The sequence below is a fragment of the Myotis daubentonii genome, chromosome 19, assembly GCF_963259705.1.
Source record: "Myotis daubentonii chromosome 19, mMyoDau2.1, whole genome shotgun sequence".
NCBI classification, from domain to species: domain Eukaryota; kingdom Metazoa; phylum Chordata; class Mammalia; order Chiroptera; family Vespertilionidae; genus Myotis; species Myotis daubentonii.
The window spans coordinates 18,836,061-18,853,518 of NC_081858.1; positions in this window are offsets into that span (position 1 = coordinate 18,836,061).

Consider the following 17,458-nt stretch of genomic DNA (forward strand, 5'->3'; position numbering starts at 1 on the left):
GGGTGCCAGCTGGTTTGCCCTGAAGGGTGTCCTGGATCAGGGTACGGAGCCCCAACCACCCTGATGGGCCCTGCTCTGTGCATGACAGGGGGTGGTGCCGGAACCTCCCCATCGACCCTGCCTTGAGTGTGGGTTGCAGGACCCACTGGGGTGCCTGGCTAGCCTGGGTGAGGGGATGATGGCTGTTTGCAGCTGGTCACACACCCTTCAGGGTGGGGGTCCCCACTGGGGTGCCTGGCCAGTCTGGATGAGGAGCTGAGGGCTGTTTTCAGGCTGGGGGTGACTGAAGCTCCCAACCGCTCCTTTTTTCTTTTTTTATTCTGGGCCAGCTTTAGCTTTGAGGCTTGGCTTCAGCTCTTAGGCCTCCACTGCTGAAAGTAGGTTTCTGGCCTTTGCTTACAATGTTGCGATCCTGCTGGCTGAAGCCCGGCAGGTTTCTGGGGTTTTGTTTAGCTTCTATGTTTGTTACATACTTGCTTGCAGCTCAGAGGCCTGCAGCGGCAGGCGGGGAACGTTGGAGTCCTCCGTCACTGAAGTGAGCAAGCCTCATGTTAGTTTCAAGCTGCCTGACTGCCAGCCGCCATCTTGGCTGACAGTTAATTTGCATATTGCCCTGATTAGCCAATGGGAAGGGTAGCGGTCGTACGCCAATTACCATGTTTCTCTTTTATTAGATAGGATAGATGTAGGAAAAGTACTTCAAATGCGTAGGAAAACACATTAAACTCATACTAATGGTTGCTCCTGGGGAAAGAGAGGGGGCAACAGAACTGAGGATGGGTATACAGGGGAATCCAGGTGTAGCTAGAGTATTTTATTTCTTTGGAAAAAAGAGAGAGGAATATTCAAAGCAAATATAACAACTTATGAACAAGTGTTCAATCTGAGTAATAGGCACATGAATGTTAACTGTGTTGTTCTCTATGCTTTCTCTTTTGAAAAAATTATTTTTTCTTCTTTTAATATTTCATCTTTTTAGTTTAAAAATGTTTCAATTACAGTTGACATTCAATATTATTTTATATTCGTTTCAGGTGTACAGCATAGTGTTTAGACAATCATATAATTTACAAAGCTATTCCCCTGATATTTCAAGTACCCAGCTGGCACCATACCTAGTTATTATAATATTATCGGATATATTCCCTGTGCTGTACTGTACATCCTCATGACTGCCAATTTGTGCTTCTTAATCCCTTCACCTTTTTCACCCAGCTCCCCAGCTCCCTCCCCTCTGGCAACCAACAGTTTGTTCTCTGTATCTGTGAGCCTGTTTCTGTTTTTTTGTTTAATTTGTTATTTAGATTCTACATATAAGTGAAATCATATGGTATTTCTCTTTCTCTGTCTGACTTATTTCACTGAGCATAATACCCTCTTGTAGGCCCATCCATGTTGCCACAAAGGGTAAGATTTTATTCTTTTTATGGCTGAGTAATATTCCACTGTGTATATGTACCACCTCTTCTTTATCCAACTGTCTATCGATTGGCACTTAGGTTGTTTCCGTATCCTAGCAACTATAAATAATGCTTCAATGAACATAATATGTCTATTCAAATTAGTGTTTTGGATTTCTTTGTATAAATATCCAGAAGTGGAATTGCCGGGTCATACGGTAGTTCTGTTTTTAATTTTTTTTAAGAGACTCCATACTGTTTTCCATAGTGGCTGCACCAATTTGCAATCCCACCAAAAGTCCACATCCTCCCAACACTTTTTTGTTGATGTATTGATGATAGCTATTCTGACAGGTGCGAGGTGATATCTCACTGTGGTTGAAGTTTTGTTTGTTTGTTTTATTGACTTCAGAGAGAAAGGGAAAGGGAGAGGGAGATAGACACATCAATGATGAAAGAGAATCATTGATTGGCTGCCTCCTGCACGCCCCACACTGGGGATCAAACCTGCAACCGGGCATGTACCCTAACTGGGAATTGAACCATATCCTCCTGGTTCATAGGTAGATGCTCAACCATTGAGCCACGCCGGCCGGGCTCATTGTGGTTTTAATTTGCATCTCTCTGATGACTAGTGACATCGAGCATCTTTTCATGTCTATTGGCCATCTCTATGTCCTCATTGGAGAAGTATCTATTCAGGCCTTTTACCCTATTTTTTAATTGGATACCAAATGTTAGTTTGTTGTGGTGTTAAGTTCTATGTACTCTTTATAAATTCTGGATAGTAACCCCTTACCAGGTATGTCATTGGCAAATATCTTCTTCCAATTGAGAAAAAAAAAATCCTTAATATATGTTTTAGCTCAATGCTGAAAATCTGGAGAAAACACAAAAGAATAGAGTCCATGACAACAAAAAAAACCTAACTAAAACAACTACTATCAACATTGAGTGATATAGGTGCCTACCATCTCTTTTATGCACTTAGGCCAGTGGTTCTCAACCTTGGCTGCACATTAGAATCACCTGGGAATCTTTTTAAAATCCTGATTTCTGGGCCTCATCCTCCGGAAATTCTGTTTCTTTGTTACTAATGTTGTGGCCCCACCCCATAACAAAGAAACAGAATTTCCGGAGGATGAGGCCCAGAAATCAGGATTTTAAAAAGATTCCCAGGGGATTCTAATGTGCAGCCAAGGTTGAGAACCACTGACTTAGGCGCATGCAGGTAAACACAGCTGTGTCATTTCATTTTGTGAAACCCGAGGCGCCTGCTGGCAGCTGGGGTAGATTGCTTTTGGCCTGGGTGTCAAACAGCCGGGTGTTATACAAACAAAACCATTTCCCCCACCCTTTTCTTACGGAGGCTTCTGGTTTATAAAATTGCCCTTTACAAAAGCTCTGTTGTGTAGAGTGTAAATATTTAATTTAATCCACATCCACTTAGGCCTGCCTGGTGTTTGCTTTTCATTTATATTTCACTGTGTTACATAATGCCAAATTCATCTGTCCATTCACTCCATTCGGTTTGGAGGGGGGAAAGCAAAATCGTGTTTTGGTGATGTAGAGATACCAAATGGTCAGTGACTACGTTTTCCTTTTCCATCTACTTGATTTAGAATTAATTGTATATGTGTTCTCTTCAGAAATAGATAAGGAATTTTCAATCGCCTACTTCTTCTGTTTTTGTTTTGTTTTTTAATTCCTCACCTGAGGATATTCCAATAGTCAAGAAATCTGGATGTGGCCTGTAATATCTGGAAAAGCCACCCAAAAGTATAAAGTTGCACTGTCTGATGTAGTAGCCACCAGCTATGTGTGGCTAAGTTTGAATTTATTAAACTAAACAACATTTAAAATTCAGTTCCTCACTCACACTAGGCACGTTTCCAAGCGCCCGGGGGTAGCCTGTGGCTTCTGTGTTGCACAGCACAGGACAGAGCAGGGCCGCGTCTCAGAAAGACCTGTGGCGAGTGCTGGTCTGGAATCTATGGCAGCAGCATGGCTACTCCCTGTGCTTTCCAGGGCTCCCACTTCCACCTTCCGAACTTTGAGAGAGTTCTGCAGGTGCAACTCCAGATGAGGAGACTGTGGGTGATGCGTGAATGAGGAAGACAAAGCTAAGGAGAGCCCTCTTCGCCTTTCCTCTGCTGCTATGTCTGCTGAGCTGCTCGGGCTTCTGTCCTGGCCAGCATCTCGGAGCCCTTATAAGATTTTCAGGTAAAGATCTTACCAAGAGTCAGAAGTGCATTCACCCATCTAAGGCTCCTTGTCATTTAATTTGTGAGGAAAGAGTTCTAAAGGATATGAAGGCCCAGCCGGCGGGGCTCAGTGGTTGAGCGTCGACCTATGTACCAGGAGGTCATGGTTCGATTCCCAGTCAGGGCACATGTCCAGGTTGTGGGCTCAATCTCCAGTGTGGCATGCAGGAGGCGGCCCATCAATGATTCCCTCTCATCACTGATGTTTCTATCTATCTCCCTCTCCCTTTCTCTCTGAAATTATATATATATATATATATATATATATATATATATATATATATATATATATATATATTATGATAATAGGCAATTATGTAATAGGCAATCCAGTTTCATCCTTAGACAAACTCCTAGTCACTGCATCTATCTATTCTCTTTTTGGAAATCAGACTAATAGAGAGACAAAAACATCAGTATTGATCAGGTGCCTCCTGCACCTCCCGCATGCGCCCAAACCCATGACCTTCCTGTGTATAGGATGATGTTCCAACCAACCAAGCCACCCCAGCCAGGGTGAAACGCCTCTTATTTTTGTAGGGAACTGGCTCTACTGGCAGGTAGGAAGGGCAACAAGATCAGCTAACACTAGGTAATCTTTGAATTGGGGGGAAATAGCATATACAATTCCTGGTGAATATGTCTTTCCCAAATTCATGAGATTTTTCTTACCACTCTCTCCGTTGTTTCTGTGATCTCGCCGAGTGCACCACTGTTTAATTTTTTCACTGGGATTATTCTCATCTGCATTTTTCTATCTGGCTTTTACAGATGTGTGCTCTATGGTTATTTGAGAATGAGTCAATACACCACTTAAGCTTTAAATCAGATTTTATTAGAATACCTATAAAGTATTTATTATTCAATTAATAAAAGCATGTCCTTTGAATCACCACCTTGGGGAATGAGTACACAGTTAAAGGCACGCAGAATGGTATTTAACACTGTGAAAGCCTTCAGTCAAGGACAGACTTCAGGCATTAAGCCACTTTAAATAATGTTCAAGCAGCCTTCACAAAAATACTCTCTTATGGCGAGGCCAGCAGAAGAAAGATAAATGTTGGTCCAAACTCCGAAGGCAGCCAAACTAGAAGCTTCAGCAAGACTGGAGTGGGAGGAGGTCACGTGGGAGGGAGGCCCTCCAGAGAAGGCCTCTGTTGTTTTCTGGCTCCCTCTCCTGCAGGTGGCCTGGGGCCCTGTGAGTTGCTATGCTCCCCCTGATCGCAAATTGCTGCCACGCTGCAGACGAGAGGCAGTCACTAGGGTAACCAAATCTCAAACCACTTAGGTCTTCAATAGACATGGTCAACACTTAAAATTCTCCTTAGAAGCTAATAGGCAGCTTGTTCAGACCCTCCAAGGTGAGTTCATCGCCTGCTTTCAGATTTTCAGAAGTAAAGGAAACAGATCTGATGAGTTTTCATTTAATTCTGTGAATCTTTCCTGAAAGCTAGGCCAGTATTGTTAGCACCACGTGTAGTCACCATTGCTTCTCTTCAAGTCACTGGAGGCCAATTGTCACTCCCAGCTCATCCCCTTAGCCTCTTTGCAGGAACAATAATGAGCTTTGGAGAGAGGACTCAGCCACACAGAGTTCCTAGTTCCAAATCATCTCCCTTGTGGTTGAGCATATTATTTCGGGCAATGCTGGGACCACCTGCATAAGTACAGCCACATGCTTACGATAAAGCAAACGCCTAGGCTCCACCTGAGACCCAAATGACTCAGAACCTTTGGAGAGCGGTGCCAGGAATCTGCATTTTAACAGCTCTTTTCCACAATTCTGACATTAAAACTTAAGATGAAATGGATGGAAGGTAAAAGGGTCTTCTATCCCTTTTATTATGAAGAAATGAGTGGGAAATTCAGCTATATCTCTGAACCAGGGCAAACAATTCATAATGGAGAAATAACTCTGGGCAAAAAGCAGAAGTAGATGAATCTTAAAGCTATAAGTACTTTTAAGGGGTCCAGTGACTTGTAAGCCCAGTGATCCTATACTCCTCATGTTTCAAGTTGGTTCCGGTTGCAAGTATCCTGTCCTATTGGCTGAGATCATGTGCAAGTGTTCATCTTCTCTTTATTTCTACTTCTCATTTGTAGTTGTGAAATCAGAAGTAGAAAGATCTGTCCTATGAGATAATATATGTCAAAGCAGTTTGCAAACTGTAAGGTGCTTTGCAAACATTATTGGGTCCAGAGAGCAGTGAATTGTATTATCCTTTCATTGACTAATCTTTGTCATTTTTGGAAAAATCAGTTATTAATTCAATCTTCTCTTCTGTAAATTAGGGCCATGTCTTTGAATCGTGAGTGCACTGTATTATGGTACAATCCATCCATTCATTGTTTGTCTTTGTAATGGAATTAACCATGTGGCAATTGACACCGATTATGGAGGTATTCAGATAAGATGTGTTCTTTAGGGCTTTTCATAAGTGTAGACCTCATTCCTCTCATGATTCTTCATACTGTTTCTTTTCATTTAAATTTATTCATTTGAGAGAGAAGAAAAGAGAGAAAGAAAGAAAGAAAAGAAAGAGAGAGAAAAAAATCAATTTGTTGTTTCACTTATTGATGCCTTCATTGGTTGATTCTTTTTTTAAAATATATTTTTATTGACTTCATAGAGGAAGGAGAGAGAGATAGAAACATGAATGATGAGAGAGAATTATTGATTGGCTGCCTTCTGCATGCCCCACACTGGGGATCGAGCCCAAAACCTGGGTACCTGCCCTGACTGGGAATTGAACTTTGACCTCCCGGTTCATAGGTCAACGCTCACATCGGTTGATTCTTGTATGTGCCCTGACTGGAGATCTAAGCCGCAAACTGAGCAAACCAGCCAGAGCTCTTTTCATTTTTGCTATTTGTTTTAAATTATCTATTTAGGTCTTTAAATAAGTAATACATTTGCAAGAATCAAAAAGTATAAAAAGCTATAATACACAAAATCTCTTTGCTTCTCCATCACCCACTTATTCCAATTCCCACCTACTTTTTATAAGTAATCACCCTCATTGATTTCTTGTGTATGCTTCCAGCATAATCCATATACTATTCTGAACTTGTTCCACTTAACAATGTATGTTGGAGATCTTTCCCTAACACAATAGAAAGAGTTTATTCAACCTTTTTTACAGCTTCAGTAAATTCCATTGTATAGATGCACTATAATTCATCAAACCAGTCTCATCTTTTTTTAAAAATATATTTTTATTGATTTCAGAGAGGAAGGGTGAAGGAAAGACAGGTAGAAACACTGGGGATTGAGCCTGCAACCCGGGCATGTGCCCTTGACTGGAATCGAACCTGGGACCCTTCAGTCCACAGGCAGATGCTCTAGCCACTGAGCCAAACCGGCTAGGGCAGTGGTCGGCAAACTCATTAGTCAAGAGCCAAATATCAATAGTACATCGATTGAAATTTCTTTTGAGAGCCAAATTTTTTAAACTTAAACTATATAGGTAGGTACATTGTTATTAACTTAATTAGGGTACTCCTAAGGCTTAGGAAGAGCCACACTCAAGGGGCTAAAGAGCCACATGTGGCTCGCGAGCCGCAGTTTGCCGACCACGAGGCTAGGGCAAACCAGTCTCAACTTAATGAACTTGTAGGTGCATTCCAACCTTTTGTTATTATAAGTATGTTGTAATGACTAAACTTGAACATTCATTATTTCACATTTGTATGAGTGTATCTGGACGATAAATTCCATATGGCTCATTTTCTAGCCTCTGCATGTTTTGGTTGATTTTTTGGGACAATCGCAAGTTGTGCACACCTCTCTTCAATTAGAGAAACCAAAATTGTACATAAACCCTAAGAAGAATCTTCCCCATGCTGAATATAACAGGATTGCTTTTCACTCTCTAGTGCTTGCCAATCAGATCTGCCAGAATTGTAAACCAGTCTTTCAAAGTGGCCTAACAACTGTTCTAAACAACTAAATGTATTAAAAATTAAGACCTAACATTGCTGAAAACTATGAAATATTTAAGCACCGTGATTTCCAGTTATATTACTGCTGTTTATTTTTATACATTATTTCCTCTTTAACACATGTTCTTTGTTTGGGTTTCTATCTTAATGCAAAAGTTTGATTACAATCAAGGCTGCCCAATACATAACAATGAAAGCAGCTATTAATAGGGGGGTAGAATGGGAAAATATTATTTTAACTGCCAAGTATATATGGTGGCTAAATATTCTGATTTAAAATATTTCAGCTCTGGCCGATTTGGCTCAATGGTTAGAGCATCCATCTGTGTACCAAAGGGTCAGGGGTTCGATTCCCAGGCAAGGGCCCAAACCTTGGTTGCAGGTTCCCAACCCCCGGTGGTAGGTGGGGGTGGTGGGAAGCAACCAATCCATATGTGTGTCTCTCTCTTCCCCCTCCTCCCTCCCTTCCACTCTCTCTACAAATCAATGAAAAAAATAAAATATTTCATCTCATTATCTGATTAGAAGTCTCAATTTTAGCTTCAGAAAATACAATCACCGCACAAATATAGACTATCTTTAGCCCAGGAACTTGGTAGCTATAGCCTGTTAGTGTTTAAGGTGGCACCAGTTGCTTGAGAATGTCCAGTTTCCCTCAACGTTGATAGTGCTCAGTGATTCCAAGTGACTTAGTTAGTAGCAAGCAGAAATAGCTACTAACTCCAAGGAAATTTTGCGGTATTTAATGAACATACACAAGCCAATAGCACTGCATCGGCATTTTGTTTGTTTGTTTATTTGTTTTTACTTTAAAAACGACATCAATTTTTGATAAGAAGTGGGAACTTAAATAATGGAAAGACACAAAGAATCCCAGAAGTTCACTTTAACTGATTGTCTCATGATGATTTTCTCCTCGTCTTACCTAGCCCTTTCTTTCCTTTTCTCACTCCCAGATCTCCCTATGGCAGAATTTCTCAAGCAGGGGTAAACTGACTTTTTTTTTTTTTACAAAAAGAAGTCCTTGCATTTCCTCAAGGGAGTGGCTATAAAGGGAGTTAGCGGTTTGAGGAACTAAGAGGTCATGGATAACATAAAGTAGATGGACAGTGGAGAGCTCACTTTGGTTTTCATCAGACACCTCTGAACTCAAATTAGAATTGACTGATATCTGAGTGATAGAAAAACCAGAACGCAAGATTGAACACCCCAAAAAATTTCATAAAGAACTAAGCAAAATGGCATGATGAACAATTATATAGAAAACCTATTGTTGAAAGCACGAATTTTTAGACTTATCTGCACCCTTTATCAGTGATAATTCAACCTCATGGGTCTTGAAAGCTTCAACCTTAATCTGTGGAGGGCAGCAGCCAAGAGCAAAAGATTAACAACAACCGTGACAAGAATAACTCCTCTTGCAAGGATGGGTTATTGCCCCATACATCGTCTTTACGACTTGAAATTGTTCTAATCTTTTTATTTGGTGATATTAACTTGATCTTCAAGTATTCAAGAATCACTTATTCTTACCAAACATGTTGGTTGATGCATTTGTCTTATAGTTTATCTTTACTGTTCTCTGTGCACTTCAGCGTAAATATTTCCAGCAGATCTGAAAGACTATTCACACAGTCAAATCTCAATGATCCAGGTAATGCACTTTTAAATTACAGTTGACCCTCGAGCAACACAGGTTTGAACTGTGAGGTCCACTTAGACGTGATTTTTTTCAATAAACACTGTAAATATATTTTCTCTTTCTTACAATTTTTTTTGTTTGTTAATCCTCACCTGAGGATATTTTTTCCATTGATTTTCAGAGAGAGTAGAAGTGAGGGGGGGGGGAGAGAGAAACATCAATGCGAGAGAGACACATCAATTGGTTGCCTCTTGCATGAGCTCTGACTGGGCCGGGGATCAAGCCTGCAACCGAGGTACATACCCTTGACCAGAATCGAACCCAAGACCCTTCAGTCCTCGGGTCAACACTCTAACCACTGAGCAACCTGGACAGGGCTTACAATTTTCTTTTTCTTTTTTTTTTTTTTTTTAGTAGGAGAGCACTATCTTTTTAAAAAAATATATTTTATTGATTTTTTACAGAGAGGAAGGGAGAGGGATAGAGAGTCAGAAACATCGATGAGAGAGAAACATCACTTGGCTGCCTCCTGCACCCCCCACCCACTCACTGGGGATGTGCCCACAACCAAGGTACATGCCCTTGACCAGAATCAAACCTGGGACCTTTCAGTTCACAGGCCAACGCTCTATCCACTGAGCCAAACCAGTCAGGGCACAATTTTCTTAATAACATTTTCTTTTCTCTAGCTTACTTTATTGTAAGAATACAGTATACCATATAAATAAGCCTACACAATATGTGTTAAGCACTGTTGACATTATTGGTACGGCTTCTGGTCAACAGCAGGCTATTATATTAGTAGTTAGGTTTTGGGGGAGTCAAAAGTGACATGTGAATTTGCAACTGCATGGGGATTGGTGTCCCCAAACCCCACATTGTTCAAGGATTAACTGTACTTGCATCAAACATTCCATTCTGCCTGCTCCTCGGAGGTTCCTCATCTAGGAGCCACCCCTTACTCTTCCGTTTCACCCCTAGATACTTCTCAGTATGCATTTCCAAGGAGAAACATTTTCTCACATAACCACAATAATGTTGTCACATCCAACACACTTAACAAAACTCCAATGCATCTTCGTTTCATGACATTTTCTCATTTTTAAATTACACCCAAAAGAAAGTGTGTAATTGAGCGTGTGGATACCAGCAACGTGCAGATGCCACAACCCCGGTTTTCTGGAAAGATCTGGAGCCAATCTGGTCCTTCGGAGATCAGCAACATCTGAAGGCATGACGGTGGGGTTGCTCACCCCTCGGTGAAGAGCTCCTGTCTGGTCTGCCACCATCCACAAAAGGAGCGAGACCGGTTTCCTATCGCATTATCTGGAAACAGCTCGAGTCTGCAGCAGCCCTCCCTCGTCATGTCAAATGGAACAGGGGTTTTACAAGCTGATTTCGACTATGTTGCTGGACTGCTGGATGCAGAGCTCTTTTCATCTCAAAATAGTACAGACATCATCCAACGTCCCCAGGGCAGGCGTCCAGGAGCCGCGCTGAATGAAGGCTGCTGACTGCGCCAGAACATGGGATCAGAGCAACTGCTCCCGCAAAAAGAGCCCCGGGAAAGCGCCTCCGGAATTTGGATGCCAGGTCGCCTTCGGAGAGTGAAGCCACTGAGACTTAGCCCCTGCAGAAGGGACAGCGCTGTGGGTGAAGAGACAGGAAATACCTGTTTCCGACAAACGGACAGGGAAAAATTTGTGTTTAAAGCAGTATGTGTCTAGTCTGTACCCAAGAGAGACAGTTCTGGAAAGAGGCAGACCTAGGTTCAAATCCTACTGTTTCCACCGAATTTCTGTGTAACATGGAACAAGTGCTGTAATCTCTCTGAGCCCCAGAGACTTGTTGTTAGTATTAAATTAAAAATTAAACGGCTCAGCCGGCGTGGCTCGGTGGTTGAGCGTCGACCTATGAGCCAGGAGGTCACGGTTCCATTCCTGGTCAGGGCACATGCCTGGGTTGTGGGCTCAGTCCCCAGTCTGGGGCGTGCAGAGGCAGCTGATCAATGATACTCTTTCATTATTGATGTTTCTATCTCTCTCTCCTTCTCCCTTCCTCTCTGAAATCAATAAATTAAAATAATAAATTAAAATTAAATGAAGTAATTTTTAGTTTCTCACATGCCTTGGCATGAAAAGGGTTCCCAAAATAGCTCGTGTGAGTATTCAAGTCTCCTGAAATCTGTAATCCCTTCGTCAATTGGTGTATTATCTTTTAGTTCTATATGGCAAGCTCTTTGACTCTAGTTACCTTGAGATAGTACTACAAAGGTTCTAAAAAGATCAAATTTCTGATCTGCAAAACAGAAGACTACCATGTGATCCAGAAATTCTACTTTTCGCTATGTACCCCAAAGAAATAAAAACATATGTCCACACAAAAACCTGTACCCAAATGCCCATGAAATCATTATTCATAAAAGCTAAAAAGTAGAAACAACCAATGAATGGATAAATGAGATGTGATATACACATATAACAGAGTATTATTTGGCAATAAAAAGGAATGAAGTCCTAACACACACTGTAACATAGTGAAACCTTGAAAACATTATGCGGAGTGAAAGAAGCCAGTCACAAAAAGAACACATATTTTATGATTCCATTTATAGGAAATGTCTACTAGAAGAGGCAATTCTGGAGATACGGAAAGTAAATTAGTGGTTGCCTAAGGCTTGGGGGAGGGAGGCTGGGGGAAATGGAGAGCGACTACTAATGGGTTCAGTGTTTCTTTGGGGTGTAATGGAAATGTTCTGAAATTGATTGTGATAATACTTGCACAACGTTGAATAAACTAAAAAACAGTTGAGTTGTGAACTTTACATGAGTGAGTTGTGTGGTATGTAAACCACATCTCCATGAAGTCGTTATATCTATGTTTAAAAATAGAGCAAAACAACAACAAACAAACAAAAACAACCAGGAAGTGATGGAACTTGGGGGTCCCACCAAATCCTTCTTACGCTGTGAGGCTCTCTCAGAGACAGGCCGGCTCACTCTCTGACATGTCTTAATTGAAACAACAAACAGACACTGCCAATATCTGTCCAGAAAGAAGAATATGACTTATTAGTTTGCTCTACATCTTATCTTCAACTCAAAGGTTTTCAAGTCATTTAAAGCTGAGTGGTTTCATAGACTACCTAATCAACGTACATTTAGTGATGCGCAGAACAACGAAGAGAGGACCAAAATGAGGACCCCAGGAAGGGCAGTTGGAAAGGAGGGAAGATGAAATTTGTGGCTAACCCGGCAGTGAGATCCAAGGTAAACTAAATGTTGAGAAATGTAGTCATTGACATTGTCAATTCCCTACCTAATATCTTCTTCCCAATTCTCCCTTCCTATTTGATTTTCATTCGGTTTTCACCCTTCCCCTGAGGCTGCTCCCACCTCCGTAGCCTTGGGAGGTCCTGGTTGACTGAGAACACCCAGCAGGTCATATTTTTGCCCCTCCCCGTGGACCATATCCCAGTTGCTGATTCAGGAGTGAGTATGGGACCTAACTTGTTCAATCAGAGAACCTCAGGACTCTTGTTTGGGAGACTGGGGCAGGAGCTGTCTTTTCTTCTGGCCAATCTCCTGTGCTGATGTAGAGTAGGATCCAAAACCATTGCAGATGACTCGTGGTCAGCCTGTGGATGAAGCTGCCCCATGAGGAGGACCAGGACAGAGGTGCGAACTGAACTCCTAGCTGGAGCGATGCCTGCTCTCTGCCCCTTCACCTCTAGATCTTTCCAGTTACGTAAGCCAATAAGTACTATTTTTATTTAAGCCAGTTTGAGTAGACATTTCTGTTATTACATGCAAATACATAAAAATCAGACAATTATGCCAAAACCGGTTTGGCTCAGTGGATAGAGCGCCGGCCTGCGGACTGAGGGGTCCCAGGTTTGATTCCGGTCAAGGGCATGTGCCTGGGTTGCAGGCATATCCCCAGTGGGAGATGTGCAGGAGGCAGCTGATCGATGTTTCTCTCTCATCGATGTTTCTAACTCTCTAATTCTCTCCCTTCCTCTCTGTAAAAAATCAATAAAATATATTTTTAAAAAATCAGACAATTCTAATAAATTCTAAACTTATATCTAAACATAATATACATTAAGATGCATAGGACAATGCCTGGTACATGGTAAGTAGTAGGTAAGTGTTAGTTATTATTATCAATAGAAGTGCTAGTGTTATAAAATGGAGGTAATAATGATTAACCTATCTATTTAACAAGGCATTGCTAATAAGACAAAAAAAGTGTACCATTCCTCCCTCTATGCATATCCATTATAGAACATTTGAAAAACACAGAAATATATTTAGAAGAATAAAACAACTATTTACAATCCAACTCTCCAGAAAAAATTCATATGTTGTTGTTTTTTTTCTTCCAGGTTACTTTAAATGTGTACTTGAAAGAAATCTATATATACAATTTTGTATTCTGCTTTTTAAAAATTTACCATACCTTAGAAGCATTTTCCATTATTTATTCACATTTTGGATTATTTTCCTTGAGTGGAGTCCTAGAAATGGAATAAGTGAAACTTACAGGGTTCTTCTGAACATGAAATGAGATAATGGATCCAAAAGAAATTTGAAAATTGAAAAGCACTATACAAAGATGAGCTCCTGCTGTAATCTCATTATCTCTTCCCCAAACTTGCTTCTCCCCCTGAATTCTCTCTTTTGCTGAATTGCACCAGCATAATCACCACCATAAACAACCAACCACAATTACCAACTGTTCTGTGTTGAGTACTTATTATGTGCTACACACTGGGCAAAATGTGTAAGAGCTTTATCCATTGTTCCAATTAGTCTGTATAAGATCTCTGCTAAAAAGGCCTTATCTTATTTTGCAAAGAGAGTGCTGACCTTTGATGGAATTAAATCATTTAAAGTCACACAACCAGGAATTTTGGAATCCACATTTTTAGGGGCTGATAGGTGAATTAGAATGTCTACAGAGGCACATTGATGGCAAGAAGTTCTAGAAGCAACGTCACCAGAAACATAATTATAGAAATGAGTCTGTTCACATGAAAGAAAAGACTTTGAGAATGGGGTGGGGGTGGGGGTGGGATATGACAGCCATCTTCAAATATATGATGAAGATTCGCTCAATAAAAGGACAACATTTCTAAGCACAGAGCTGTGTTTCTGCAGCCTTCCATTATGGATATTATAGAAAGAACGTCTGCATGGCGTAGAAAGATGACCCAAATATCTTCAGACTGCTTGATTTGGGGCATCTCAAGCTGAGTTATTTCATATCAGCTTTTTGGAAAAGCAATACCATATAGAAGTCAGCAATAATAAGAAATTTTAGCCCAGTCGGAGTGGCTCAGTGGTTGAGCATCGATCTATGAACCAGGAGGTCACGGTTCGATTCCCAGTCAGGGCACATGCCTGGGCTGTGGGCTAGATCCCCAGTGTGGGGTGTGCAGGAGGCAGCGAACCAATGATTCTCTCTCATCATTGATGTTTCTATCTCTCTCCCCCTCCCTTCCTCTCTGAAATCAATAAAAAAATATATTTTTTTTTTTAAAAAAAGAAGTTTTAGTGCAAGGAGTTCCCCACACTGAGGTTGTTTTAATCCTCATTTTATATGTTTTACACGGAAAGCAGAAGAAATTGTTCAAAGAAACACGGAACGAGAGGCACTAACACATGTGGCATCGTTCTGGGCAGCTGAGAAGTGGCCATTGCGTAGAGGCAGAACTCACCAAGTACAAGGAACAGGTGGCTTCTTTCAAATAAAGACTCGGGGACAACAAATGAAAGTCAGTAAAGAGACAGAGTCAGATGCCATAACAACTCCTCCAAAAGGGATTTGCAGCCTGAGGCAGTTTTCTCAGAGCTAATAAAGATTAAGCTTCGGGGCCACTCTTGCCCCAGTCTCCTCCAAGGCCCTGGCAGAGACCCACAACAACCTTACACTGTTTGTCTTTACCAGGGCCCCCAAGAGTGTCATAAGTTTTAGGCCTTACATCCCTTATTCCCTTTAAGCCTGTAAACCAGTTCACCATCGAAACAAAACTTAGGACACGTGTAATGTGTTTAAAGTTGTTTTTCAAGCCTGTATTTTCAGACTTGCCCGCATACCCAGATTGTGATCAGTTAAATCGATATTATCTTTGGAAACAAAGGTATTTACATGTATACTCCGGGGCCAGATCCCTTCCCAGGCCTAGACCTTGCTCTGGCATGACTGACTTTGGGTGTTCTGTCTCTAGACCCGTAGGAGGTAGAAAGAAGACTCTAAGTTAAAATATTTAAATCGTAATTACCTAGTCATGTGGCAAAGATATGAATCATATAAGGTTAAACCTGTTCTGCTTCAAGCCCCATGTCCCTCTGAGAAGTGATTCCATCATCAGTAACAGGAAACACAGCAGCCTTCGAAGCAGAAGAGGAAGACAGGACAGCTGGGTAACTTTCTAACCCCTTGAGTCACATTTTTATAGAGTGGTTTCTGTTTATGAATAGAAGTGTGATTTTAAAGAATATGACAAAGCTATATTAAAATGCAAGCAAAAAGAATGGCCAATAAAAAAATATATATATATCCCACGTTCAAAAGCTGTTAAATCGCGTTGTTTACCCATATCTTCAGAAAAAAAATCACTTCTACTGTCGTAGTAAACAACCTGCTTTCCTATTAATAATGGCCTGGCCGTAATAGCTAATTTGCCTACAAATGTCAGGCGGTCATAATACTCTGGCCACTCAGTGTGTGTATGTGTGTGTGTGTGTGTGTGTGTGTGTGTGTGTATAATTATATATATATAATTGATTTTAGAGAGAGGAAGTTGAGAGGGATAGAGAGATTAAAACATTAATCAACTGCCTCCTACACACCCCACACTGCGTATCGAGCCCAAAACCTGGACATCTGCCCTGACCGGGAATTGAACTGGTGCATGAGCCGATGATCAACCACTGAGCCACACCATTTGAACTCCATGGAGGGATTTTTTTTTGGACTAATATTTTCTGACATCTGATTCCTTTATATCACCTTATCCTTGGTGATTTAGAATATCTGAGGTAGGGGCTTAGGAATTTGCCTTTTTATACAATTTCCTAGTTGATTTGGAAAAGCATCCTGATTTGGGAGCAAAAACCTGGTTTACCTCACCTGAATGGGTGTTAGGTAAGAAAGCGTCAAATGAATGAGTGAGGGCTGCTCATCTAAGTATACACCTAAGTATACATCTAAGGATACATTTAGGGACATAAACTTTACCCCACCCCCACCCCCAACAATGAAGTGCAAACTTCTGAAGTGTACATGGAAGAGAACTCTTAGGAGATAGTCTGATTTTTAAGAAGACAAAAGAAACAGGGGATTATTTTAGGACTTTTTGACGCACAGAGGGTGACGAAATGAAAACACAGTACTCTTCAAATGACTTGGTAACTGCCCTGAGCATATTTAGTATGAAAAATTATTGTTTGAGGATTGCAAGGATAGGTATGAGGGTAACACTGTAAAGTTAAGACTGTTGATAAATGGGGCAATAAACTCCTATTAATGATCGTTCAGTGACTTGAAAATGCAACTAAACTTTTTTCAGGACCTAACTAATTTTAGAAGGAACACTCCCTACATCATTTTTCCATATTTCCTTGTCGAATCCCATGATACTAGAGCTCAGTCTTGAATAGACAGCCCCAAAAGCACAAATATCGGGGCCACTGCTCTGAACTCAGTAATGTCACTTGCATTTAGATTCACAGGAATAGAGAGACCCCCAAGTTCAAGTCCCTGATTTTTTGGGCAGAGAAACAGGCCCCAGAGGGACTACAAGACGCACTCAAGGCTCCACAACAGATCTGCAACTTGCCCAGTCACTTGACACTGTTTCCACACATACTTTCCTAGAAACACTTGTACATGGTAATGTGTTGCTTCACCCTCCTTTCACCTCTTAAAGTTTCTTCATGATCTCCATTATTGTACATTCATTTTTCATGGAATTACACCAAATTAGTGAAGTGAGACAGGTGTTTAATTTTTAAAAAATATTTTTTTTTATTGATTTCAGAGAGGAAGGGAGAGGGAGAGAGAGATAGAAACATCAATGATGTTGGCTGCCTCCTGCACGCCCCACACTGGGGATGGAGCCTGCAACCCCGGGCATGTACCCTGACCGGGAATCGAACCGTGACCTACTGGTTCATAGGTCGATGCTCAACCACTGAGCTACG